The sequence below is a fragment of the Ursus americanus genome, chromosome 3 (genome assembly GCF_024610735.1).
Source record: "Ursus americanus isolate L20-20 chromosome 3, mUrsAme1.1.p, whole genome shotgun sequence".
Taxonomy (NCBI): domain Eukaryota; kingdom Metazoa; phylum Chordata; class Mammalia; order Carnivora; family Ursidae; genus Ursus; species Ursus americanus.
The window spans coordinates 87,883,860-87,910,732 of NC_142129.1; the positions used below are offsets into that span (position 1 = coordinate 87,883,860).

The following is a 26,873-nucleotide window of genomic DNA, read 5'->3' on the forward strand; positions in this document are numbered from 1 at the left end:
CAAGGAGAACTGCAACCATATATCCAATAGGTTCAAAATCAGAAGTTAATTTTATTTCTCAAGTGAACAAAACTCTTTTTATTGAAATGCCAGTCTGTTCACAGAATCACAAACTTACTGTATGCTAGAAAAAGGCTTAAAGAATTAACACGAACTGTTAAAAGTAAATGGTTGACAAAATATGCATGCATTCTAGGTAAGTGATCCCATTCAATCACACATTTAATTGAGATACTTTGGATTCCCAAACATAAGCTTAATGTTTCCTTCCGAAGTTTGGTCAACTTTGATTTAATAAGTACTGCATGCCTTATTCTACCTCTTCACTCTACTCAGACAGATATCATATTAATGTAAACTTAGTATTTGTTTTAATTCTATAACACATTATCATATAATATCTTTTGTCTTACGCATCAAGCAAGAGAACTATTTGCAGACCTTAATTCTTTTTTTTTTTTAAAGATTTTATTTATTTATTCCACAGAGAGAGAGACAGTCAGCGAGAGAGGGAACACAAGCAAGGGGAGTGGGAGAGGAAGAAGCAGGCTCATAGCAGAGGAGCCTGATGTGGGGCTCGATCCCATAATGCCGGGATCACGTCCTGAGCCGAAGGCAGAGGCTTAACCGCTGTGCCACCCAGGCGCCCCTGCAGGCCTTAATTCTTGATAGGTGGATGGAAGCATTTCTCCAGAGATGTCTGATTTATGATAACAAGCCTATGACCAATTTGATAAATATTCACCGAAAGACCTCAAGACACTTAGCCATGTGGAAGAAAACACAATGCATTATAGGAGGAAGAGAAAGAGAAGAAATAAAATGAAAGTAGCTTAGGGGTGCCTGGGTGGCTCAGTAGGTTAAGTGTCTGACTTTGGCTCAGGTCATGATCTTGGGGTCCTGGGGTCCTGAGATGGAGCCCTGCATTTTGGGCTCCCCACTCAGCAGAGATTCTGCTTCTCCCTTTCCCTCTGCCTCTCCCCTGGCTCAGGTTCTCTCTCTCTCTCTCTCAAATAAATAAATAAAATCTTAAAAGAAAATAAAAAAAATTTAGGGTGCCTGGGTGGCTCAGTTGGTTAAGCATCTGCTTTCAGCTCAGGTCATGATCCCGGGGTCCTGGGATTGATCCCTGTGTTGGGGCTCCATGCTCAATGGGGAGTCTGCTTCTCCCTCTCCTTCTGCCCCCCCAACGTGTGCTCTCTCTCTCTCTCAAATAAATAAATAAAATCTTTAAAAAAATTAAAAATAAAAATTAAAAAAATGAAACTAGCTTATATAGAAATAATTACATTATTGAAGCACTCTGTGTCTCAACCTATTTGAAGGAGGATACTAGAATGATCATATATGAAGCAGCCTTCTTGATAAATTTAGTGAACCCAGTTTAATTTTCAGCAAGCTCTTGATATTTGTAAAAACAGAGCTTAGGTTTTTCTCCCTTTATTACATAATAGATTATGTAATGGCATGTAAATTGTAAATGGCATGATTTCATTTTCAGTGATTGAGATCTGTACTCAAATTCATTAGTTCATTATTAATTATATTTTGTCAAGATAAAGAAAGCTTAGTGTGATTCCAAAAGTAAATAATTCATTTTGATGGAAATCACTGAGAGTTTAAAATTAAACTAGAAAAGAAGCTTCTGTTTTATTAATGAAATGATTAATAGAGGAACAATAGTTTCACATTCTTTTCACATTACAGATCTCGTTTGGAATCAAAATCTGATGAAATGTCCAGACTTTCCCAGAAAAAATATATATATTCAAACTAAATTTTGTATACAATTTCTCTGCAAGCTTGTCCTTTGACACCAAAGTTTAAAAACCTCTGAAGTAAAAGCTGGGGCCAAGTTCAAGAATACATGCAAGTGCTAAGGACCCTGCCATAATTATGTTTATTATTACAAGACTGAGCCACAATTTGGCTCAGATTCCTAGCAGCCATAGGGGTTATGGTGACTCTCAGAAAAAAGAAACACAGGTCTTAGGGAAAAGCTTTGCCCAGCAATGAATTATAAATAATTTCCCCTGGAACTATTTTGTAAACTTTACTTTGGCAACTGTGCATAATCTCAAATGCAATTCATGTAATTTCTTATTTTAGTCACTTAGGAAAATAAGAGGACGTAAATTATTGTGAAACATGTAGTCTGTTGGTTGTCTGAATCAGAGGAGAATATGCATTCAATTCACCTGATAGCTAATCAATTCTATCCTTAGACTATGTTTCTTAACATTTTACTGCTCACTTAAAGTTGGGCTTTTAACAGATACAGTTCAGGTAGCAGCCTTCTGGAAATCTCTGATACATTCAGCCTTCTGAAAGATAGGAAAAGAAGAAACAACACATGTATAATAAAAGTCCCCAAAGGGGGAAAAAAAACCCAAAACAATAAATAAAACAGTAAAAGACGAGAGATATTTTAAAAATCTATAATGAAAAAAAAACTTTCCTAAAATTAAGAAAAAAAAAATATAAATAAAGTGCACACTGTGTACCTGGGGAAAGAGAATGAGAACAGTGAAGAAAGTCTAATGAAATGATTGGTCATTAAAGAAAGTGAGTAAATTCTCTTGACACCTGGAAAAAAAAATCTAAGACACTTATGACTGAAAGAAAATAAAATTGTGAAGAATTTTCAGTAGCAACACTGAATGCCTTCTAGGGTAAACCAAAAAATAAAATCCAAGCCAAGTGTTCTATATTCAGATAAGCTGCTTTTCAAATATAATGTCAAACTCTCTTCAACATCCCATGAGTTATTGCTGGGGTATCTATTAGAGAATAACCTTCAGACAATTAAAACGACTGGAGATATGTCTATGTAAGGACTACTAGTGAGCATTAGCTTATAGTTAAGTATAGTGCTATGGATAAATGATGATAATAAGGGAAGAAATATAATATGTAATAATTATATGTACCAATCCTAAAGCTGACATCTCCCCTAAGGGTACAGAGTGAATAAGATGAAAGAACAGGGATAGAAGATAGACTTCTTTGAATATATCTTGTTCTAATGGAATTGACTTTGAAACCATGTAAGCATTTTATATAACAAAAAAATTAAATCCCTAAAAACTGAATTGAGACAAATGAATCTAAATAGGTAACTAGTGCTGTCATAACCACCCAGAAACTAATTCAAATAATTTAAAAAAAAACCAAAACAGCAGGTTTCGATTGCACATCCCTAAGAATATATGCCTTAAGGGGGAAAAAAAAGCCAGAAAAAAATTGTAAAGTTTTCAGTAATCATAGCATAGGTGGTAGCAATGGTTTTGTAATTCAAGAAATGTTGTATTCATGAAGTATAATTCTGCAATATTATAATATCCAGTGTCCTTCATAAGCAAGATTCTTGGCAAGGGAGAAAGGAAAAACTGATGTTAGAAAGAAGAGATTAAGAGCTTTTAGTCCTGAATTTGAAGTGTCAATATAAACTGACATTTTCTGCTTGAAAGAAACTATTTCTAATTTTTTCAACTGAAAAGTCCTAGAAACACTGATGCACCCAGCAGCAATAAGTGCCTTTAGCACCCAGACTTTGGTGTTGAAATCCAATCTCCTTCTGAAAGGAACTCTCGTCCTTGGAGAAATGGTTAATTCTAGGTCCAGATCCAGGATAAGAAATATATGAGATTATCTTGGAAGCTCTTGTCACATCAAACAATGAGGAAGCTATCAAAGATTTAGTAACACTGTGTCAAAGACTTGAAAATCAACTAGCAGAGACTGCCAAAGATGAAGCAATATGAAGATCAATGAGGAAAAAACCTTCAAAAGATTGAAATTCATCAAATAAGTTTAAATCCATGAGTTCACAATGATACTTAAAAAAATAATTGGTCAGCCATTGGACGATGCTGGCGAACCAACTCATTATTTTGAAAATCTGTGAACAAGGAACCACTGGGTAGTCAAACAGTAGATAAGAGTAAGATTTTCTTTATTGTGGTATGTCAGCAAATGAATGAAAAAGAAATGACAGAACTGGAGTCTCATCTGTTTGTAACCCAAAATGAGTTAACGGATCTAGGCATTAAGCATCAATTATTACTAATATCAAAAAGGGAAAAATAACCAGATACTAGATGTCTCCTGATAGAGGAAGGAGTTTTTTCAAAAAATCAAACCTTAATCTGGTCAATCCTCCAGATCCAATTACTAAACTGCAGATAAGTCGGAGGAAAAAGGAACATAGTAAACTGTCCTATGGAGATGTGATCAGGACAAACAATCCTACAGGAGAAACAATCGAGTTTCTTCAGCAAATAAATTAAAAAGAGGGAAAGAAAGATGGAGGGGAAACCAATAGGTGAAAAGAGACTTAAAAAAATATATAACCAATCATTACATGTAGGACTTGTCTGGATCCTAATTCAAACTAGAAAACTTTGTGACATTAAAGATAGAGTTGGAGGGGCACCTGGGTGGCTCAGTCGTTAAGTGTCTGCCTTCGGCTCAGGGCATGATTCCGGGGTTCTGGGATCGAGCCCCACATCAGGCTCCTACACTATGAGCCTGCTTCTTCCTCAACCACTCCCCCTGCTTGTGTTCCCTCTCTTGCTGGCTGTCTCTCTGTCAAATAAATAAATAAAAATCTTAAAAAAAATATAGAGTTGGAAATGTAAACACTGACCAAACATTTGATAACGTTCAGAATTATTCATTTTTAAAGATACTATCATGGTACTGTGGTTATGTAGAAAGAAAAGAGTCTTCTTTTAGAGTTACACACTGAAATGTTTGTTTATAAAATGAAATGTCTGAAATTTGCTACAGAATCATCTGGGAAGGCGAATGTGGGTAACAGTATATATGAAATCATTTTGTTGAAGCTGCGTAATGGCACATGGGGAGTTTATTACAGTATTCTGTTTTATTTTTAAAAATAAGACATTTAAAATAAAAACACGCATTTGGTAGCGTTGCCTGCATGGCATTGCTTGCTCCGAGGGCCCTTGAGAGACCCAAAATTTTCTGCATTAGGAGATATTTCTTTTCCCTCCGTGTCTGTGAAAAGCAGTCCAGTGAGAGTTAAAGAGAGTTAGCAGCTGATACATCTGGGGAGCATTAGCTATATTAAGGACAAGCCAGCATGAAAAGGTAACCGGAAGAAGCAGCTGAGTACTCTCTGGTCAAGCCTTGAGGTCATCTGAATTAAGGGATTGCGGTTCCCAGTCTAGCAAGGGACATGTATCATTTCAGCGCTCTGTTTTAAGCCCCAACACAAGAGTTCCTTTGGTTTGGAATTGGATCAAAACGGAGTTAAAGACTTCTCTATTTTCAATAGGCAAGTTTAAATGTCTTGTATCATAACACCTTTCAGGAAAAAATAGACAGGATTTACATTTATAGTAACAAAAATTCCAGATCTTTTGGATTTTTCTGTTGCAAAATCTTCTATTAGACATAAATGTGTTAAACACTTCTTTTGATTGTCGTATCAGCCAAAAGATACGTACAGTATTTATTATGTGGTGGTAATGTAAAAAGCATAAAATTCCTATAAAGACATGGTAGAATTATAGGGCTATTATGCTTCAGGAAAAGCAGGACTTTAAAATCGAACTAAAATAGTCTAGAATCTGACTCTGCCATTTCTCAGCTTGTTGGGCTAGGCCATGTCTATACTTCAGTTCTCTCACTTACCAAACAGGACCGTAATGAGGTTTAAAGGTAACACCGAAGGCACCTAACCCAGAGTATACATTCAGTATGGGAAGAACTGCCATGTGCACACTTGTTTTCTTATGAGCAGCAACTTCTGCTACTTGCCTTTGAGTACAGACACGTTTGAATATTAGACATCTTTGCCTTATGTAAACACGACTACTAGGCACTCAGCCTACCAGCAGCTCAGAAAGACTAAAGAACTGGTTTTAATCTAATACTAATTTAATACTAAGGTGCAAAAGTAAGTGTAGTAGATTATGCTATTAGAGAAAACACAGTTCTGCCTCAGTCCTAATAAACCCAGAATACTGAATATGCTACACTTCAGCCATCCATAGTTTGAGCTAGAAGATGGTCTCTCTCCTGGGTCCCTTGTCTTTTACAGTTAAAAACAGCACTGACTATTTTAAACTTTCAGGCCATTTTGATGTAATCCTAATGCACATAACCTTATGTCACGCTTCTAACCAGCCATATCTAATATTGTAAATTTCATCTGAATATATGATACAACGAGCCCATTTCACTTACGGTAAAAGCTAAGACCAACAAGAGTTTTCCATCCATCTGACATATGACGTAGGACAGAAGTTTTCAAAGCAAGAGAGATGGCTGTTCAGGCAACAGTAAGAAAGACCGTGAAGCTACTATATTAACACTGTGGACCCACTTTCATTTCTACTAGTCATTTCCCTGAAGAAGTTGGGACATTGGGAAATATTACACTTCCTAGTGTATTCAGCTTATTTATTATAGAATCAATCTAAGTCCATTGCAGATAAATTGGAAGTAGCAAAGAAAACCAAAATTGCCTACCATTCATTATTATTACATATTGATGTATCTCTATCTAGATGTATGAATATATAAATAAATATATCTTTATAAAAATTTGATAACCAGGTGTGTTCCACAACTTATTTTTTTCACTTGATATTCTTTTGTGAATATTTTATGTAATATTTAGTAAAGATCTATGTTAAGAAGTGTGATAATGCAGTATTCTATTATATGGAAGACTCCAGTACTTAACCAATTTTCAGTTGCATGTACGTTTTTGTTGTTTTTTTCCTCTTATAAATGTGTCTTGAATATATACTTTTATAGTAAGGAAATACAATGTATGAAAATTCCCACAAGTGAAATCTTAGTGTGTTTTAAATTCCATTTCCTAATAGCCCAGCTTGTGCTCCTTACAAAGAGTAGTACTTCTTTCACTTTCCATGGTGGACTGTCTTATTTTCATAACAGACTTTTCTATGTTAGCAACACAGCATATTAATGGGAAAGTCCACAGAAGGTTGAAGGAAAAGGTTTTTGTTTTTTGTTTTTTGTTTTTTTGTCCATAATTCCTCTTGAACAGATTTCCTGTTAAATGAGAAAATACTTCTTCAAATATATGGTGTGGCCACTGGTGGCCAAGCTGGGGAACATACAAGGACATTGAGAGATGTATGTGGTCTGGAGCTGTGGCTTCACAGGTGCAATTGAAACCATCTCTATGTTTAAGAACGAGTCTGTTTGACCAGATACTTTGGCAAGCTTTTCAGCAGGCAGAAGTTCAACTCAGATATAAGCTTAGTTTTTACAAAGCCAATGAACCCTTTAGCCATCTTAAATTGTATATATTAAATCTGATTTATCAAACATTGTAATAGGGGCTTTGTGTATTATACATCTTTGGTTCCTATTCATCAGCTTCTAACTTTCTATTTCTACTCTACCAAAGTCAGTCACTTCCCATGAAGAAAACCAGAATAAAATGTCTTGTTTCAATTTCAGAATCAGGTTACATTTCTGGTTTCAGTGATTATGCATAAGAAATACATTTTGGGTGACTGAAGCTCTGTAATTTTTAGTGACTAACTATAAAGAAAATATTTACAAAGAAAAGTTTTAGTGAATGTCTAAGTAGCTTATATACATCGATATCTCCCCGAATCTATTCTATGTGTGTTCTCATTTTATAATACATTGTTGGCACTATCTACCTCGGGCACCAAATTCAGAAACAATCCACACGTCAAAGGAGTCAGCTTGTGGCCAAAATTAGGATGAGGCCAAATTCTCAACAGGCCACTCACGTGAGCATCTCTGCTCATGGTTTGGATTCATCTGCATTTGACAGAAGACTGGTAGTGCCAACCCCGGCAATTGAGGAGGAAAAGTAAGAATCCCAGAGTACAGAAGAATATTAGGGTACTGTAAAGTCAGGACAGGACAGAAAGGCAGAAACACACACAAACAAGGTGGAATGCCAATGTAAGTGCGATCTGGATCTGGTATCCAAACAGCTGCCTAGAAAAATAGTCTCCTTTTTTGAAAAATGCTTCAGGTCTGCCCTGTCTTGTTATACCAACATGTACACTCAGGGGAAGTTTGACCAACCATTTGCTGACCATTTGTTAGTTGTGTTAAAATTGATTACATATGTCCCTCTGACAATTACCGCTGGGGCATAGCTGGAAAGAGGGAAGAGTAACTAAAACAAAACAAAACCAAACCAAATATCACAAAACATCAGTATTCCTGCAAATGTCAGGCTCCTTTTCGATCCTGAGTGGGCAGTGCTCTTATGAGCAGCTGGGGACATGGTATGCTTGGCTATGGGAGTCTGCAGGTCTCCAGGGGCACCGCTGGTGGGAGTTTCATCAGGAGGAGGAGTCTCAACAAGTCAGGTCGGTACCTGAACAGCCCTTGCAGCAGAGAGCCACCGGTCACATTGTTGCTGCTGCTGGCCTCACTCTAGCTTGGTAGGAAAGCAGCGACTTGTGCTAAAGAAAAGGTCAGAAGAGATTTGATGTATCCCCTAGGTAGGTGTGCTTGAAGGAGGGAGGCTGCCTCAATGCGGGCAGGGCCACAGGTGCCTGAGCTGAGGGCCTCAGGATCAAGGGCATGTTGAATCCATATCAGTGGCAAGGACCCACAATGAGGGAAGTCCCAGTTAGCTATGGGACTGGAAGCTGCAGCCCCTGTAATTTAATGGGTTAACATCATCCTAGAATTTGCTACTAGCATAGAGAATGACAGTTTTGTTATTGATACACAACATCACGTTGGCCCAACAGAGGTAGTTAAGGGTCCAAAGAGGCAGAAGTAGCAACTAGGTAAAAGCATGGGTGAAGGATTTTGAAACTGACAAGTAATCCAGGCAGTGCCCCTAAAGTATGTAATGAACTGGTGTACCAAACCCAATCAGGACATACTGTGCCTCCACTCAGCCCCGATGCCACTTATGGCTCTGAAAAATTCCCTGGGCCCTCCAGGGAGGGAGTTTATTGCCAAGGTAAGCACCTGTTGGAATGCAGAGCTCAGGCTGCACTGCAGGTCAGTCCCGGATGACCCAAGTGAAGAAGAGGGGCGGAAGCATACCACAGGGCTTTATAGAGACCAAAACCCAGGCTGTCACATAGGTTGGGAATAGACCTTGCACTGGCATTGCTGTGGTGGTGGTGAGAGAGCACTTACATAGTAGAGTGGACTGAATACAGCCCAGAGGAAGCCTCTGTTAGGGCAAGCCCCTGGAGAGCCACAATTTGTCCAAGCAGAAGAGGCCAAGTGGAGCCCAGCAGGCAACACTGAATTGTAGTGGAGATGGAGGAGTGAAGGAAAGATCCATTTTTTTATAAAGATTTTATTTTTTTATTTGACAGAGAGAGAGAGAGAGAGAGAGAGACAGCCAGCGAGAGAGGGAACACAACCAGTGGGAATGGGGGAGTGGGAGAGAAAGAAGCAGGCTCCCATCAGAGGAGCCCGATGCAGGGCTCGATCCCAGAACTCCGGGATCACGCCCTGAGCTGAGGGCAGATGCTCAACGACTGAGCCACCCAGGCGCCCCGAAAGATCCATTTTTGACAATGAAAAAGTGAGGATAATCTGCCGTATGACTTTCCCCCATAACAGTGGTGCCTCAATGGGATGGGAGAGCCACCCACGGACATTTTGGAAATTTTAGGAGGCTTTTCCCCCCGTTTTGTCACACTGATTGGTAAACCCTATGGACATTCAGTGAGAGGGGTCAGGATACGAGGTGTCCCGCAATCAAACGACTATACCACCTCCTGCACAACTTCCACTTCGTCTTGCTGGATAATTACATGGATGAAAAAATCTACCTAGAGCCTACCTTCCTTTATATTGACACAGAATATTTCTGTACAGTTTCAATATACATTGAATCTTCCAGGAATAACTGTAAATGGAGAGAAGATTGCATTTGGTTTCCCTGGAATGATTCCACAAACTGTTCATCATCTCAGAAAACCACATCACTGACAGCAATGCCGTGCATGCTTTTGAGGCCACCTACACAACACTCCTGGACGGTCAGGGTCTATAGCCTTTACATCCTGATGATTCTGCACATAGTTGCAAATGTCTGGTTGCTGAATTATGTGTTACGGTGCCCATTATACCTGAGTAGTTATCAATTAAAAGTAGTTAAATTAAAAGCAAACAAGTAGCAAAATAAAGCCAAAAGTTAATTCTGACAAGAGATGAATAAAATCGATAAACTCCTAAGCAGGGCTAGTGAAAAACAGAGAAAAGGATCAAATTACCAATATTGGAAATGGAAAAGGAGACTTCATCAGAAATCATGCAGGCATTAAGAAGGTAATCAGAGGCTATTATTTAGAACCCTACAGCAATTAACCTGAAATTTCATTTTTTTAAAAAGCTCAAATTTCGATCAAATTACCAAAGTGTCACATAAAAAGAAGACACAAATAATTCTGTATCTAATAAAACTTGAATTAAAACCCTTCCCACAGTATAAAATAACATACATTTTACTCAAGGTCTTCCAGAGAATAGAGAAGAGCCCCTCTCAACTTCTGTAAAGAGCTGAGCATTTCCTTGAACTCCATAACCAATCAAGGACTTGTTCTTTTCTAAAAAGGAAAACTAAAAACTAAGCTCTCTCTTCAAGTTAGGTAACAATTCTAAACAAAATAATTGCAAACATAATCAAGTTCCGTATACCAAGGATAATGTATCACAACCAAGAGGGAGTTATTCTGATATAATGTTTGGTTAACATTTGACGAGCAATGTAATTTAGCAATTAACAGAAAAGAAGGAGAAAAATAATATGGTTACCTCAGTAGAGACAGAAAAAGCATTTGGTAAAACTCAACACCCTTTTAAGATAATGATTTATAGTACACAAGAAATAGAAAGGTCTTCTTTATCTGATCATCTCCAAAAAAAGAAAAAAACAACCCACAAATAGTACAAATATGAACCAAAGAAGGAATCTTACCAAATTTAGAGGCACAATATTGAAAGCTTTCATCATGAGATTGCAAATGCGACGTGGGTGCCTGCTATCACCATTTACAATATCAGGCAGTCATCACAAACCCCAATGTCTGTACGGTTCATGGCAATAGGGAGGGGTGGGGTCTACGGAATTTGAGAAAGACTCTTCTGCCAAAAGTCGTTCAAATTCAATTACAAAGCAAAACCAAACAAAACCAAGACAAAACAAAACAAAAATCACTGAGCCAGCCAAATAAAATATCTGCAGGCCAGATTTAGTCTGCAGTCTGCAAACTGGTGAACTTGGTTGGGGTTGTTTTGGGCCCAGCTGATAGGATAACAAACTTCACGTCCTAAGTGAAAACAGTCATCAAGTATATGACTACCTGAAGGGACCTGGTGTTTGAATAGATGGCAAAGCCTCAAGCTAAACTTTGTGTAATTTGGAGGAGAGAGCTGAAGAGGCAAGTCACACAATAGTCAGGGAGAATAAACAATACTAGGGGTTTAATATGGAAAGAGAGGCTTACACTGTGGGACTTTAGGAGGAGTGATATAACTGCAAAACCACTTGGTTATGAATTATTCCAAGAAAACCGCAGGGCACCTCTGCCTGAATTTGTCACATCGTACAAATGTGAAAGATTAAAAAGCGCCTTAGTGAGACGACTGTTTTTACTTGTTAAATCCTCTCCCATGCTTTGTTATTAGAAGTATTTTGCATATAAGAGCCACTGGCGAAGTCTTCAAATTTCAAGTGTTCTCTCCTGATATCTGCTGTCTTAGATGTTCAACAATGAACAGAAAACGTCCTTCACGCCGTTAGACTGGTGTCATCAGCTTGCTCCCGGGCCCGGAGTTGCAAATGCAGGAAGGCAGAAGGCAAGCAGGCCATTTTGCTCAGGAAAAGCCACCTCTTGGGTGGTCCATTTTGCACATGTGTGAAGAACTAGCTTGACCCAGAACCGCCTTGCTCATTTCTGTAGGGAGAGGTTTATGGAATCTTGGGTGCAGTGATTTTCTGAATCTAAACTGACCTTGGCTTTTGTGTTTCCTTGGATAACTTTCCCTCGGCTTTGCAAAGCAGATGAGCTCTTTGCCTCCTTCCCAGAATGCGGTGGAGATTGGAGAAGATAACTAAAAGTTTAAACCTGATCCCTCTCTGGTGCCTTTGCTGCTTGGTGTGGGTTTCCCAGGTCAGCCAGTCAGACAGCTCCAAGAGCTCACCCCGAGTCCCTGAAGGAAACCTTAGTCCCGAAGCAAGACTCGTGTCAGTGGAGCCTGACAGAACGGACTGCCCGCTCAGTGGTCAGTCTGGCTGTCACCCACGAGCCCCCTGCCAGGCCTGGCACCTGGATCTGCCTGTTTCCAGAAATGCCAGGGTTTGGGGAGTCCTTGACTGTGTTTGTATTTATGATCACAACTTTATATTTTAGATGATGTGGCTTGGATTCTTCTTCGTAATTGTCTTAGGCTTTCTTGCCCTTCAGATAACTAAGAACACTGGCTGTCACCGAGAGCCTAAGCAGGTGATACCAGGAACAGAGGGAGAGAATTAAATGCTATTTCCTACACACTCCAACTTACCTGTGGACTCAATCCTGGGAAACCACCTCAAATCGTCTCTAATTCATGAAGTTGCCTTTTGCTTCTTCCTGAAAAAAAAAAGAGATGACTGAAGAAAAATTGTTTTCTTTTACTGGACGTTGTTTCAAGAGCAGTGCCTGGCAACACCACTTTGGTTAGAGTTTCTCACACAGGTTAGTTTTAAGGATTTTATCACACTCACTATTTTAATTAAGGGGCAGAAACTGTGCCTGGGTGTCAAGAGTTCATATTCATGTTCTATTTACTAAAACATGAATCGAAACTGCAGCTTTCTCGTTGCTGTTTGTTATGAATGGTATTACTTGGGTCAGACCACACTTACTGGTATGTAGCTCCAATACAGCTTTGATTACCATGAAATACCGAAGTTTTGATGATGAAATTTAAATTTCCTACATGGGGGAAAATGGAAATCAGCTTAGAGAGAGAAGAAATAGATCTGAATTTGGGGAAAGTCCAGAGACTCTAATTTACTTGTTAATTAACATACCCTATGCAGAAAGAGTTAGAGCTTAACTGGCAGGCACTTAGTAAATGGCTGCCCAATGACTTTAGTGGCGGGGAACTTTACTTTTGGAGTTAAGGTATCTTATAAAGAATACTTTCGGGGATAAAAGTAGTTCAAAACAGGGGTGCCTGGGTGGCTCAGTTGTTGAGTGTCTGACTCTTGATTTTGGCTTAGGTCATGATCTCAGGGTCCTGAAATCAAGCCTAGCAAGCCCCACATCGTGCTCCATACTCAAGAGGGAGTCTGCTTGAGGATTTTCTTTCTCTCTCTCTGCCTCTGCTCCTGTTCATGTGCGTGTGCTCTCTCTCTCTCTCTCAAATAAATAAATCTTAAAAAAAAAAGTAGCCCAAAACATCAGCTAAATAATTATGGGCCACATTTTAAAAATTCACATATATTAAGTACTTTATTAAACAGAAAAATAGAGACTTGAAAAATAGCACTGTTTTTTTTTTTTTTTTAAGATTTTATTTATTTATTTGACAGAGAGAGAGACAGCCAGTGAGAGAGGGAACACAAGCAGGGGGAGTGGGAGAGGAAGAAGCAGGGTTCCAGCAGAGGAGCCTGATGTGGGGCTCAATCCCGGAACGCCGAGATCACGCCCTGAGCCGAAGGCAGACGCTTAACCGCTGTGCCACCCAGGCGCCCCCAACAGCACTGGTTTTAAATCACCAAAGTTTCCATGGGGGGGGAAAAAACCCAAAACCAAACCTGCTACACCACAGGTTCCAGGGGCCTCCACCCACCAGGAAGTGTGAATATCGGAAAAGGAGGCAGATTTCAGTAGTGAAGACAACCTGTCTTCCAGGTATATTAGCAAGACCGTCATATCAGAAGCATGACAAATACTTCCTTAGCAATAGAGTTTACCACAGCTCCATTTAGGAAATATTTTGCAGGGGAAAGTGTTATCGACATAGCACCACTCTGGGGAAACTCCCTTCCACATTTTTTTGTCTATGTGTTTACGATGAGGCTGACCCCAGCCCCAATCACACAGGTCTGGAAAACTAGAGTCAATCCAAAGATTTTTACCAATTATATCAGAAAAGGGGTGCATTTGTTTGCATTGCTAAGAGAGTAGATTTAAAAAGTTCTCATCACAAGAAAAACACTTGTGACCTTGTGTGGTGATGGATGTTAACTCGACTCATGGCGATCATTCTGCAGAATATACCAATATGCAATCATTATATTGTATGCCTGAAACTAATACAGTGCTGTGTATCAATTACATCTCAGAAGCAAAGAAACAAATAAAACTGAAAGATAAAGTATGCAAAAAGAAAAAGAAAAAGGAAAGGGGGTGCATTTGTTTCTCTGGAGTTGTGAAAGTGGTAGAAAGAAGACTTGAGTTACTCATATGCATCTTACTACTAGGCAGAAGAATCTTTCGGAGAATGAAGATAATGGAAAAAAATTCAAAGATAAGAGACGAATACAGACAGTTTTCTGGTCATAGGGTGAGAGCATCTAGATGCAGCTATACCTGAAGCAGCTCTCTGTACTTTCCATTTAGTGGAAAACTTCTAAATCCATTTTTTTTAAAGATTTTATTTATTTATTCGACAGAGATAGAGACAGCCAGCAAGAGAGGGAACACAAGCAGGGGGAGTGGGAGAGGAAGAAGCAGGCTCATAGCGGAGGAGCCTGATGTGGGGCTCGATCCCAGAACGCCGGGATCACACCCTGAGCCGAAGGCAGACGCTTAACCGCTGTGCCACCCAGGCGCCCCTAAATCCATTTTTTCTGACATTATCCTCTCCATTGCTTTTCTTCAGTTTTCATCTAGCAAAGTAATGTTTTCCTTAAAAATCATGTCAAAAATCATTTTCAAACTTTACTCACAAATGATCCATGTCTCCATCAGCTACCTTCAATGCTCTACTTTTTAAAACAAAATCTCAAACATCTCAGAATACTTTTATACAAACTAGTTAAGTGAGAGCTTGGTCTAGCTCTTTTTGGAAGGTAGAAGAGCCATCTTTAAGAATAAAAAGGTGTACCTGCATGTAAAAATAGAGTTTTTCTGAATTAAAAGCAAAAACATAGGCACTAAGAACATCGTTTGCCTTGTAGTCAGCCCTGTATTTTTAGCCCCTCCCACAGAGAGTTCGGTCAGGGGAATGGAAGCTCCACTCTCTCATCTTCACCCATCCACAATTCTAGCATTTACTTAATTTCTGATTATAAAGCCAGACTGCCAGTCCAGCAGGCACTTGAGAGAGCCTCAGACCTTCCTTCTTCCCCAGGGTTATCCACGGTCCCCGGAGGGAGGCCATTCTCTTGCAACACATGGATCACAGCCTTTCCTCCCTTTGTTATTTCAACTTCCTTTGAAGATTTTATTCATCCTTACAACTGTGCTGCTTTATACTCAGCACTTGGCTACCAGACTTGGGAGCCAGTAGGGATCTATCTATTTCTTATATCACACAGTAGTTTGTGATTTATTTAACCCAAAGCCCTACCAGCTGAAATTAGAGGTTTAGTAGACAAATTCAACTGATAGGACTTGCCCATAAAAATTATCCCCAAAGAACCAGCTTCTTACCATGGGCTTATTGTGTCTAAATTTGTCATCCTCTGGTTCCCTTCTCTCCTTGAGAATCTTGGCATTTGACCCCAATTCTATTGAGACTGGTGAGTTCTTCACACCACAAACATTTCTGAAAAATACATACAATGTGCTACAGATTAACGTTTCTTTTTTTTTTTTCTTAAAGATTTTATTTATTTATTCGACAGAGATAGAGACAGCCAGCGAGAGAGGGAACACAAGCAGGGGGAGTGGGAGAGGAAGAAGCAGGCTCATAGCAGAGGAGCCTGATGTGGGGCTCGATCCCAGAACGCCGGGATCAAGCCCTGAGCCGAAGGCAGACGCTTAACCGCTGTGCCACCCAGGCGCCCCTACAGATTAACGTTTCTAGACAAAGGCACTAAAAATTAATGGAATTAAGGTGGCCAAACTGAGCAGAAGTAAGTGCAGAATAGTGCAACACAGCTTCCCCAGCTCCTAGAAACCCTACTTAAGATACTGCCCGTGCAAAGTGGAGTCTAGCCAGATCAGAGAGCTTTACTTTGGAGGTCTACTTCTAACTGTAGCTTTATAATAAGTTTCAGCATCTGAGAATTAGTCCTTTTATATTTCTTCTTTAAGAAAGTCTTGGCTCTCTTAAGTCCTTTGCATTTCCTTATAGACTTTAGATTCAGCTTGCCAAATTAAAAAAAAAAATCCACAAGAGTTTAGATTGCAACTGATTGAGTGTTCCAATCCATTCATATTTTATAACAAAATTTAGATTTAGTTTTTCTTCAATTTCTTTTAGTGTCTACAGTTTTTTGTATATAAGTCTAGCACAACTTTGGTTAGATTTATTCTAGATATATGATATCATGATGCTATTATAAAAGCATTTAGTAGATTTTATTTCCTAACACTTTCCAATACACAGAAAAGAACTGTTTGTGAAATATTAATTTCCTATATAGCAACCTTGCAAAGCACTCTTTAAGTCTCATGATATATCTGTGAATTATTTAAATTTTTCTTCACATATAAGCATATTATCTTCATATAGAAATTTACTTTTATTTTTTCATTTCCAAACTTTAAATCTTTCATGTCTTTTTTGTTGACTTACTGTTTGTTCTACTATGAACTTGAGCTACTGTTGAATAGAAGTGATAACACCCCTGCCTTATTCCCAATTTCCAAGGGTCTAATTTCATTATTTCATCACTATGTATGCTTCCTGAAGTTTTGTTTTGGTTTATTTATTTTTTTTTGTAGATATTCATTATTAGATTATTAAATGTCTGGTCTAATCTGGTTTGCTAAGAGTTTTTGCATTTTTTAAAATCATAAATGATTGTACGTATATGTGTATGTACATTTCACGTACATTTTCTGCATCTGTCAAGATTTTTATTATTTTGTTCTTCAGTTCATTAATAGGGCATGTTACTAGGATCCAGCAACCACTCAAATGCTAAAGGTAAAAAATTTGAAAAGTTCTGCAAAGGGGCAGGGCTCAGTTTTGTCAAGGAAATGTCATATTGTTTGTACTAATAGGAGTTATAAATAAGTGCATATAAATCAGAGCATAGGTTACAAGGTACTTTTCAAACACAAAAGACCTGGATATAGTTGTTGAGAGGAAAAATTACAAAAAGCAAAGGCAAATGCATTTTAAAACATGTTATGAGAGCCTTAGTATTATTATAACTATTAAGCACTTACTACATGAATTATCTGACATATCCTCAAAACAACCCTATCATTTCCACTTAAGAGACAGGAAACTGAAGCTCATAGTGGTTAAATAATTGCCCAATGTTACACAGCTAATATATGCTATTGATGGAATTCCAACCGGCTCCAAACCCAAACTCTTAAGTTTCTTCTGGAGGAAGTAACATAATATGGTGGGTAAGGATTTATACAGGGTTTGGTTTTGATAAATAACGTTTTTAAGTGATAGTCATTTAGACGGAAATAATCAAGAAGAAATCGTACTCTGAACTATTTAATAGAAATTATTCATGTGAAGAATTATAAAGTCTGAAATTCTTCTATTCTGAATACTCTCACATAAGTTTCTCGAAATCAAAGAACTTAATTGTGTGCCTTTGGGATTCTGGGCGGAGCAAAGTGCTGAATGCTTGCATGTGTTGTGGTGAAATGAATTCTTCAGTTCTCATTCCTTCCTACGTGCAAACTCTAAATGTGCTCTCAGTATTCCTTAAAATAGTGTCACTTTGGACATTGTTAACTACTTCAATACTTTGATGATGCCGTGTGATAACACCACATTCTTCTATTTTTCTTTTGCACCCTGTTCCTCCTAACTTCTTTGTGGGCTGCTCCATCCATCTCTTAAATGTCGATGTACACATTCACTTCCTGGCAATCTCGTATTTTGGGATCTCTTACCTTATCTATCTAGTAGCTCAAACCAGAAAATAAAAGTGATGAAATTTACACATCATTATACGTGCGCGCGTGTGTGTGTGTGTGTGTGTGTGTGTGTGTGTGTGTTTGGACCAAATGGTTATTTATTCTAAAGCTGGAAGCTACTGTGCCTACATTTTCACCAGAATGTTTTAATGAGAACAGGAAAGGAAAAAGTTACAGATGTAACCAATGACACAGTTACTTTAAAAAAAAAATGTTAAAACACTTTTTACCAGCCACTTCCAAGAATACTTACAGGTTATGCAAAAACATTTACAGTCTCCATGTGGTGTTTGTTTTTCTCAACAGATGTCTGATAATATATGTATTATATAATAATTATATTATTTATATTATATTACATATTATATTATATATTACAATACATATATAATCAGTATATATTTTTATATATAATACTGATACATACTGATATACTGATATATTACATATTGATATTATATATATTATACTAGATATGATCAGTACATAATATTATAATATATATAATCAGTATTATTATCAGAACGTTTTTGCTAAACAGGCTTAATTTTTTGACTTAATTTTTAAATTAAGACTTCATTTCTTTAGAGCAGTTTTAGGTTCACAACAAAATTGAAGGGAAGATACACAGATTTCCCATATACCCCCGTTTCCACAAATGTACAGCCTCCCCCATCATCAGCATCCCCTACCAGAGTGGTCCATCCACCATAGCGGTCTGTCTCTTATAGGTGATGAACCTACACTGACACATCCTAATCACCCATAGTCCACACTCCGGTGTTTTACATTCTATAGATTTGGACAAATGTAAAATGACATGAATTCATCATTATGGAACTTTATAAAATATTTTTACTTCCCTAAAAAGCTGTACTCTTGCCTATTCATCCTCCGACCCCTCAACCTCTGGGAACCTGTGATCTTTCTGTCTCTAGTTTTGCCTTTTCCAACGTGCCATATAGTTGGAATCATACAGTACGTAGCCTTTTCTGATAGGCTTCTTTTACTTGGTAATATGCACTTCAGGTTCCTCCATGTCTTTTCATGGCTTGATAGCTCATTTCTTTTTAGCTCTGAATCATTCTCCATTGTCTGGATGGACCACAGTTTACACATTGACCTATTAAAAGGCATCTTGAAGGTTTACAGTTTTCGGCAATTATGAATAAAAGTACTATAAACATTCATGTGCCGGTAAAAACCTGTGTGGACGTGTTTTCAACTCCTTTAAATATCAAGGAGCATGATTGCTGGATCCCATTGTAAGAGTATATTTAGTTTTGTAAGAAACCACCAAACTATCTTCCAAAGTGGCTGTTCCATTTTGCATTCCCATCAGCAATGAATGAGTTCCTGTAGCCTTATATCCTTATTAGCAATTGTTATCTCCAGTGTTCTGGATTTTGGCCATGCTAGTAGGTATGCAGTAGTATCTCCTTGTTGTTTTAATTTGCGTTACCCTGATAACATACAAAATGGAGCATCTTTTCATGTGCTTATTTGCCATCTGTGTATTTTCTTTGAGCAGGTGCCTGTGGCCCATTTTTTAAATTGGGTTGTTTGTTCTTTTATTGTTGACTTTTAAGAGTTCTTTGTATATTTTGGATAATAGTCCTTTATCAGATGTCTTTGGCAAATATTTTCTCCTAAGTCTATGGCTAGTCTTCAGTATTATTTTTTTAATTCTTCATTACACAGAATTCAAAAATTGCAGAAAATACAAGAATTACGAACATAAAAAAAAGTTTAAATGCATGAAAAATAATGTTATACACATATTTACAGATAATTAAATATGACTTAAAACCATTAAAACATATCTGGAACTGATAAACAGCAAACTGAGACTGGTTAACTGTGAGGAGAGAGAGAAACGGGCACTGAAGAGTACATAGGGTTTTAAAATTCAGATTAAAAATTGCTGAATAAAATATGGTAAAATTTTATATCAAGAATGTTGGATTATGTTCTTTTCCATTCTTTTCTATGCATTTAAAATAGTTCATAATTTAAGGAGGAAAAACTGAAATCAGAATAGGTCCTTGTGTTTTAATACTCATTAGTGAATCCATTACTTCTGTCTAATCTCTTTTCAGGGTCAATTTCTTTATTTGTAAGATTCCTTTCTATTCTAATGTTCTGAGAACACTTTTATGATGGTATGTTTCCTTAGTTTCTTTGGTACATCCTAATTTACAAAATATGAACTTCAAAAGGTTTGCTTTAAGCCATACATTCGAATTAGTTATTTTAGAAGAGGAAGGCAAACACATTGTTACTGCAATAATTATTGTGCTGAAACAAGTAACTTCGTTGAATTTGGATGCTTCTGTTAACTTAGTAAATGAACTCACAGTCAGTAGCTTAAATCAACTCTAAATATAGATGTGTTACACCATACCCAGATTGGGTCAACACTAAAAGGAGGTATGTACTAAAGAATTTTTCCCACTTCTCTTGGAAACGCGTATTTCCATTCAGCTCATAAATCAGGGTTTGACATAGGTAGTACACTTCACCCCACGTTAAGATTTCTAGAAAATGTTTCCAAAATGATTTAGCAAATCATGACCACCATATTTCTAAGTGGCCCTTGGAGTGGACAAAAGAGAAAACATGGGCATCTGGGCTCTTCTTGACTGACGCCTCCAGCCATAACGCAGGGCAGTTGGAACAATGAGCTGGGCCAGAACTTTCCTTCCCAACACTGACCCGAACTAGAACCACCTACAGCAATTGACCCTTTAAAAATATTCCCAAAAGTGAAAGTTTACGTAATGAAGCTGGCAAGTGACATGTTCTCACAGGCCTCAGATGTGAGGGACTGAAGAACTTCTGACCCGGCTCAGTTTCTCAGTGGATAAGCCAGTCTCAGGGCATCCTGATTGTCCTAGTCAGAACTTGCTTTCCATGGAGACATAAAGAAGGAAATGGTAAGACTCTTTTAATTGCCTACATGAAGGAAATCATTGAGGGCATCTGAGCCAATAAAAGGGAAAATGAGGGAAAAGAGAGACAATGGCATGAGAGTTAGAATAAATCATGGGATGCCTTTTCTCTGTCCCCATGTTCCCACTCACTCCAGCATGGATCTGAGATGGTTCATGTGTTGACCTCTAATTGTTTGCTCACCATCTCAGCAGGAACAGGTCCTTTGAGGTCTTTCTTTGTTTGCTCTTTGTTCCCTCTGTCATCTCATCCTTCACTTCTTAAGTTCTCCAAACCCTAAAATGTTGATTCTCTCAGGAGTTTGGAGTGCCATGGCAGTTTGCAGATTGAGGGTAGAAGAAACTGCCTTAAATCCTTTGAATTGGGGTTGGAAATAAGGAAGAGTGAAAGATATGACTTTAGGGACCCTGAACTAGATATTTAAATGCTTGGGTTATAATGGGGTTCTGGGCCTAGGACCTAAAGTAGACTATGCTGACCATAGAGAGAAATCCAACATGCGAAAGCATCACCCATCAGTTCTGGGGAAAGTGAATTTTAAACATACAGAACATATGCCCACCTACCACCTGTTGATCATTCATCAGGAAGAACTGTGACTCCAGACTTTGCACAGTCCTGTCTGAACTGTCCCCAGTGGGAAGGTCCCTCTTTTCAAATGTCCAAGACAGTCATAAGGCTTCTTTAAAAAGGGGTTGGATCCTGACATCAAGAAGCACAGTGGAGGGGCTCTGGGTGGTTCAGTCAGTTGAGCGTCTGACCCTTGGTTTTGGCTCAGGTCATGATCTCATGGGATGGAGGCCTGCACTGGGCTCTGTACTTAGCAGGGAGTCTGCCTAAAGATTCTCTCCTTCTGCCCCTCCCCCCACTTGCACACTCTCACACTTTCTCTCTCTCTCTCAAACAAATAAACAAATCCTTAAAAAAAAGTCAATAGAACTTGGAAGGGGAAAGATGTTTATACGTTTTAGGTTTCTAGTACTCTGCACCTGTACCTGGTGGTACTATAAAGAACAAGCTCTGGGTGTTCACCTGAGACAAGAGAGAGATAAAGCTAAATCTTAATGCCACAGAGGGTCTGTCATCCTGCCTCCAGACACCCCACTGCTCTCACCATGCTGCTTCACTCAACCTCATGGTTCTATGGACTTCTCTATGTGGACTGTCTATTCCATGAATGTTCAATCGTATTTAGGTTTAAAAAACAAAACACTGAGAATTTGCCTCTTCCTTGAGAAAACTAGTACTTCTAAAATTCTTTCTGGGGAGTCTATAACTCTCTTCCCAAAGGTAAATAGTGTAAAAAATTATTTCTGTCACGCCTTTAGTATTGGTGTCCTTAAGAAGTACCACTGGATAACTGAATATAGCCTGATTCTATAGAAATAATTCAATACTTCCTTCACTGCCTCCTTTGTCTCTGCTGGTTCCTTCCCTCCTTCCCTTCCCTTCCCTTCTCCTCCCTTACCTTCTTCTTTGCTTTCAGGTATTTGTCCCCACCTCAGCTCTTAGAAATTTCAGTACTGACAGCCAGTCTCCAACTCTGGCTTATCTTCTTGATCTTGCCCTGTCTTCTCCAACGAGTCCTGGTGTGTGTTTTCTATCCCAGCACTGACTCCTGGCAGACTCCTGCTTCTGAGCTGCTGGTGCTTTGTGGCAGTACATTAGTATAATTATAGCAAAGGCAAGAAAGGGAAGAGTTGTGCAATAGTTTTATTCTTCCTAATCTCTCCCCCAGGAGAAATAAATCTAGGAAAAAGAATAGGGAGGTACAATGGAAAAGGTTCAGCCCAGACTGCTGTGCTTCTAAGAAGAGAAAGGACAGCGGGACTGGGCCAGAGAAGCTAGTCCACGAGTTAGCCGTGAAGGGTCAACAGCCCTTACCCTCCCCAGCCCGCCTCCTTGAGCTGGTACTTCTGTCAACTGAGACAGTGAAAGGGATCCATGTAGTAACTGTGTGGCCCTGATAACTCATATTCCATCACAGGACACTGTATCAGCCCAGACCTGGAAAGCCTGGACAGATTAATAGCTTCTTCACATTTCTTTGGGTGGTAATACATAGCTATTCTTGGATTGTTGATTAATTCTAATGTCAAATAAGTTAGTATAAACTTTCTAGCTCATATACAAATTGGTCCCTGCTTCTTTTGTGTCTATACCTATATCAGATAACACCTGGATACACTGTTCTTCTCATCTCTGTAATTGTTCCTATCTTTAAACAGGTATCGTGTCTAATAACACTAATAATAGCCAGATGTATAGCACTTACTATGGGCCAGGAGCTGCTGTAAGCATTTTACATAGATTAACTCCTTTAATACTCATAAGGACCCTAAGAGGAAGGTACTTTTACCTTCATTTTATAGATGAGAAAGCTGAGCAGAGAGGTCAAATAACTTCCTAATCTCTTGCTGATAACCAGTGGTGAAGCTGGGATTGAAAATAAGAGAGTCTAACTCTGGAGTCTAGATTTTCGATCATTAAGTCATTAAATTGTATTTATATGTATTATATGTCATCAATGCCTAGCATAAACTGTTAGACAAGTGAGTGCTTAATAACAGAACCTGAGTTTATTATTCTAATTTGGGGGTATTAATACTGGGATCCATAGCAAGTGCTTTAACATGATAAGTATTTTATTTCATACATTTTCCACCATATTACAAAACTAGGACTTAGAGGGTTCAAGAGCCTCGACCCCATTGGGTGGGGCCAAGATTCAAAGTCATCCTCTGACTCTACATCCGGCACTCTGCCTACTCTGCCAAGGGATCTTTCTAGCAGGCCCATGAAAGTGCAGGATCCCTTAGTCCTCCTGTGTGCAAGGGCTGCTCTCTGAGGCTCTTACACAGTGGGTCAGCCACAGAGCTCAGCGAACTCTTTGCATAATGAGGGATAAACACAGAGGAAGAATGGAAGACTGGTGGTACCCACGGAACTGAGGAGGCCACTGGTCCTCAAGCGGCCCTGCCTGAGCCTCATCCAATGGCCTGACTCTCAAAGTGGGAAAGTCTGGGTCCTGTTCCTGCCTTACCAATAATCCTGTGCTCTTGAATACTCCCTTCTGAGAGAAAGCAGAGAGAAAAATCAGGGCTTGCTCTTCAGCCCCCAATCCCGTTTTCCAAGAACAGGGAACTAGATTATCTGGGCCCCTCAGGAAGGCTTGAGCGCAGAAAGTGAGACACTCTTTTCCCCTCTCAGGATCCTCCTGAAGCCCATCAAGGTAAATGGTCATGTCCAATGACTGGTTTTGCCTTTTACCTAATGACAAACAAATCTCACCAGGCCTAGAGTTAAGATACATTAAAAACAAAACAAAAACACACTTTAAATACAATGACACAGTTGAGGGTTCTCAACAGATAGAGCAGGGAGAGTTTTAGTTTAAGAACAAAGGCACAAGGGTTCTAAGCTACTGCTTTCCATCATTTTTGCCAAGTGATGTCACTTAATTATTCCCACTTCGCCAGTGAAGTAAAACCTACCTTGTGTACCTCATGTGGACGGTAGGAGGTGAGGCGCTTAGTCAGCATTATTGTTTCATCCTTCCATGCAAATTCAGGTTTCCCTTCTCCTTGGCACTCTATTCTCAGTCACTTTTAGTAAAATGCTCCATTGTTTTCTTCACCGTGTTCTCCTTAGGAAACAAAAGGTTAATTCGGAATTTTTGTAAAATAGAGAAAAAAATAACTTTGGGGATTTTATGAGGTGGCTTTCAAATCCAGGCACAGGACTCCAGTCTCAGTCTTTGTTTAGAGAGGAGTTTTTCACAAGCTGTTTCTCCACAGACGGCACTTTGGTCACTTTACAGTAACCGAACCTCTCTCTGTGGGGAGATGATCATGTCGCGGCTCTTCCAGCCAAGCAGTTACATGGCTGTTCTTCCCGCTGATTTCGGGGAAGGAAACTCGCGTTACAGCTCAGTGTTTTCTTTTCAGTCTCAGCTCCCTACGGTCCCATCTCATGAGGTCTAATAACAAAGAGGGGCTAACCGTTAGTTGGGGAATATTAGTTGTAGAAGAGCTAGAAAGCGCACAAGCAAAAAGTTAATCACCCCAATTCAACCACTGGGGTAATATAGTGTTGTAGTGCTGGCGACTATCAGATAGCTTTCTATATAAATAGTTCATATATATATATAACAATCTGAATCTCAGGGATCCAAAGTGTGATTTATCTCTGTGAGATAGACATACACACATAACAATACACACATTTGAGTGTCTTGTGTGTTTTACAAATATGAAACCCACATGACCTATCTTATCTTACAGTCTTTTTCTTTTCACTTCAGAACACATTACATATTTCCTTGCCCAGCTGTCTGTAAAACAGGAGAATGGATGAAGAAACTGTGGTGCATTAATACAACGGAGTAATACAATGGAGTAGTACTCAGCAAGGAAAAGGAATAAACTACCCAAACACACAACAATATGGATGAAATTTAAAAAAAAATGCAGAGTGAAAGAAGTTTTCCTTAAGAGTATATATCCTATGAGTTCATTCATGTGAGCAGGGAAAGCTCATCTGTGATGGAAAAAAATAGAAAAGTGGCTGCCTTGGCAAAATGGGGCAGGCAGAGAGGAAGGGGCAAGAGTGAACTTTTGGGGTGGATATAATGCTCTATGTCTTGATAGAAGTTTGGGTTACACAGGGGCGCCTGGGTAGCGCAGTCGTTAAAGCGTCTGCCTTCGGCTCAGGGCGTGATCCCGGAGTACCGGGATCGAGTCCCACATCGGGCTCCTCTGCTAGGAGCCTGCTTCTTCCTCTCCCACTCCCCCTGCTGTGTTCCCTCTCTCGCTGGCTGTCTCTCTGTCACATAAATAAATAAAATCTTAAAAAAAAAAAAAGTTTGGGTTACACAGTTGTATGCAGGTGTCAAAACTCACCTAATGGTCCACTTAAGATGTGTACATTTCATTGTATGTAAATTTTTACCTAAGAAAAAAACAACAAATATTGAGCTCTAGTTAATAATATGCATGATAAAGGGGAACTGATGTACTTAGGGGAAGGGAACTGATGTCTGCATTTTACTTTGAAATGCATTTTTAAAAAAGATCAATTTATACAGAGATAGATGGAATGTGATAAAGCAGGTATAGTAAAATGTTAATCACCACATTTAGGTGGTAGTTGTGTGGTGCTCTCTGTACAATTTGTTCAACTTTCTGTAGGTTTATATTTTTTTCATATCAAAATGTTAGCAAGAGAAAGATCATCTGACATGTTCCCATGTCAAATATGCTTCTACAATGCTTTAAAGGACTGATTAAATTGACATCTATTGGCTGAAATATAATTCAATCACTGTTGAACATTCAGATTGTTTACACTTTTATAGTATAAGCTGTATTACAACAATTACCCTTATACTTGGATATTTAGACACTTGTCTTATTAGATACTTGGGATTAATGAGCATAATTATTTAGGTTCTTATTTTCATCTAGAAGATTTGGGACTATTTTTTTCTCTTACTAAAGAGATGGATTCTATTTGCTCATATTTCTTTATAAGATTTCCATTTCCATAAAGTTTTGGTTCTTTTTTCATCTTTGCTAATCAGTTCGATAACTTTAATGGAATATTCTTACAATGAAAAACACTTAGAAGAGAGAATTTTCAATGCCCAGTTTTGAATTAACAATCTGAGAAGTGGAGATCCAAACCATGATGTGTCTTCAATCTGTTTTCATGATTTGATTGTGCTTAATCTGAGATTGAAAGTAAAATCAGTTTCTAGATATTCTATCTAGTTTTTCTCTCTGTGGACATCCAATGAATGTACACAGCATACGAGAATATGGGAGGTGTTTACCCTTCATACCATGACACCACTATGCTTTGAGAAATTATAATTTGGAGTTGTACGTTCTAGCACCT

At 38.7% G+C, this 26,873-nt stretch overlaps 2 long non-coding RNA genes across 5 annotated transcripts in view; one reads left to right on the forward strand and one right to left on the reverse strand.

The window, feature by feature from the left end:
* LOC123789418 (uncharacterized) overlaps positions 1 to 26,873 on the reverse strand; it is a 202,368-nt gene that overhangs the window by 86,947 nt on the left and 88,548 nt on the right. For 2 of the 4 annotated variants that reach the window (XR_015724063.1, XR_006778815.2), the window contains exons 5-8: positions 25,877 to 25,925; positions 24,470 to 24,621; positions 15,618 to 15,732; positions 12,535 to 12,602 (exon numbers count right to left, since the gene is read on the reverse strand). This is a non-coding gene — a long non-coding RNA (uncharacterized LOC123789418). Of the gene's footprint in view, positions 1 to 10,948; positions 12,603 to 15,617; positions 15,733 to 24,469; positions 24,622 to 25,876; positions 25,926 to 26,873 lie in introns of all 4 variants that reach the window. The other 2 variants (XR_015724062.1, XR_015724064.1) reach the window with 2 other exon arrangements.
* LOC123789420 (uncharacterized) overlaps positions 1 to 26,873 on the forward strand; it is a 149,021-nt gene that overhangs the window by 67,350 nt on the left and 54,798 nt on the right. The gene's annotated exons all lie outside the window — the stretch shown is intronic.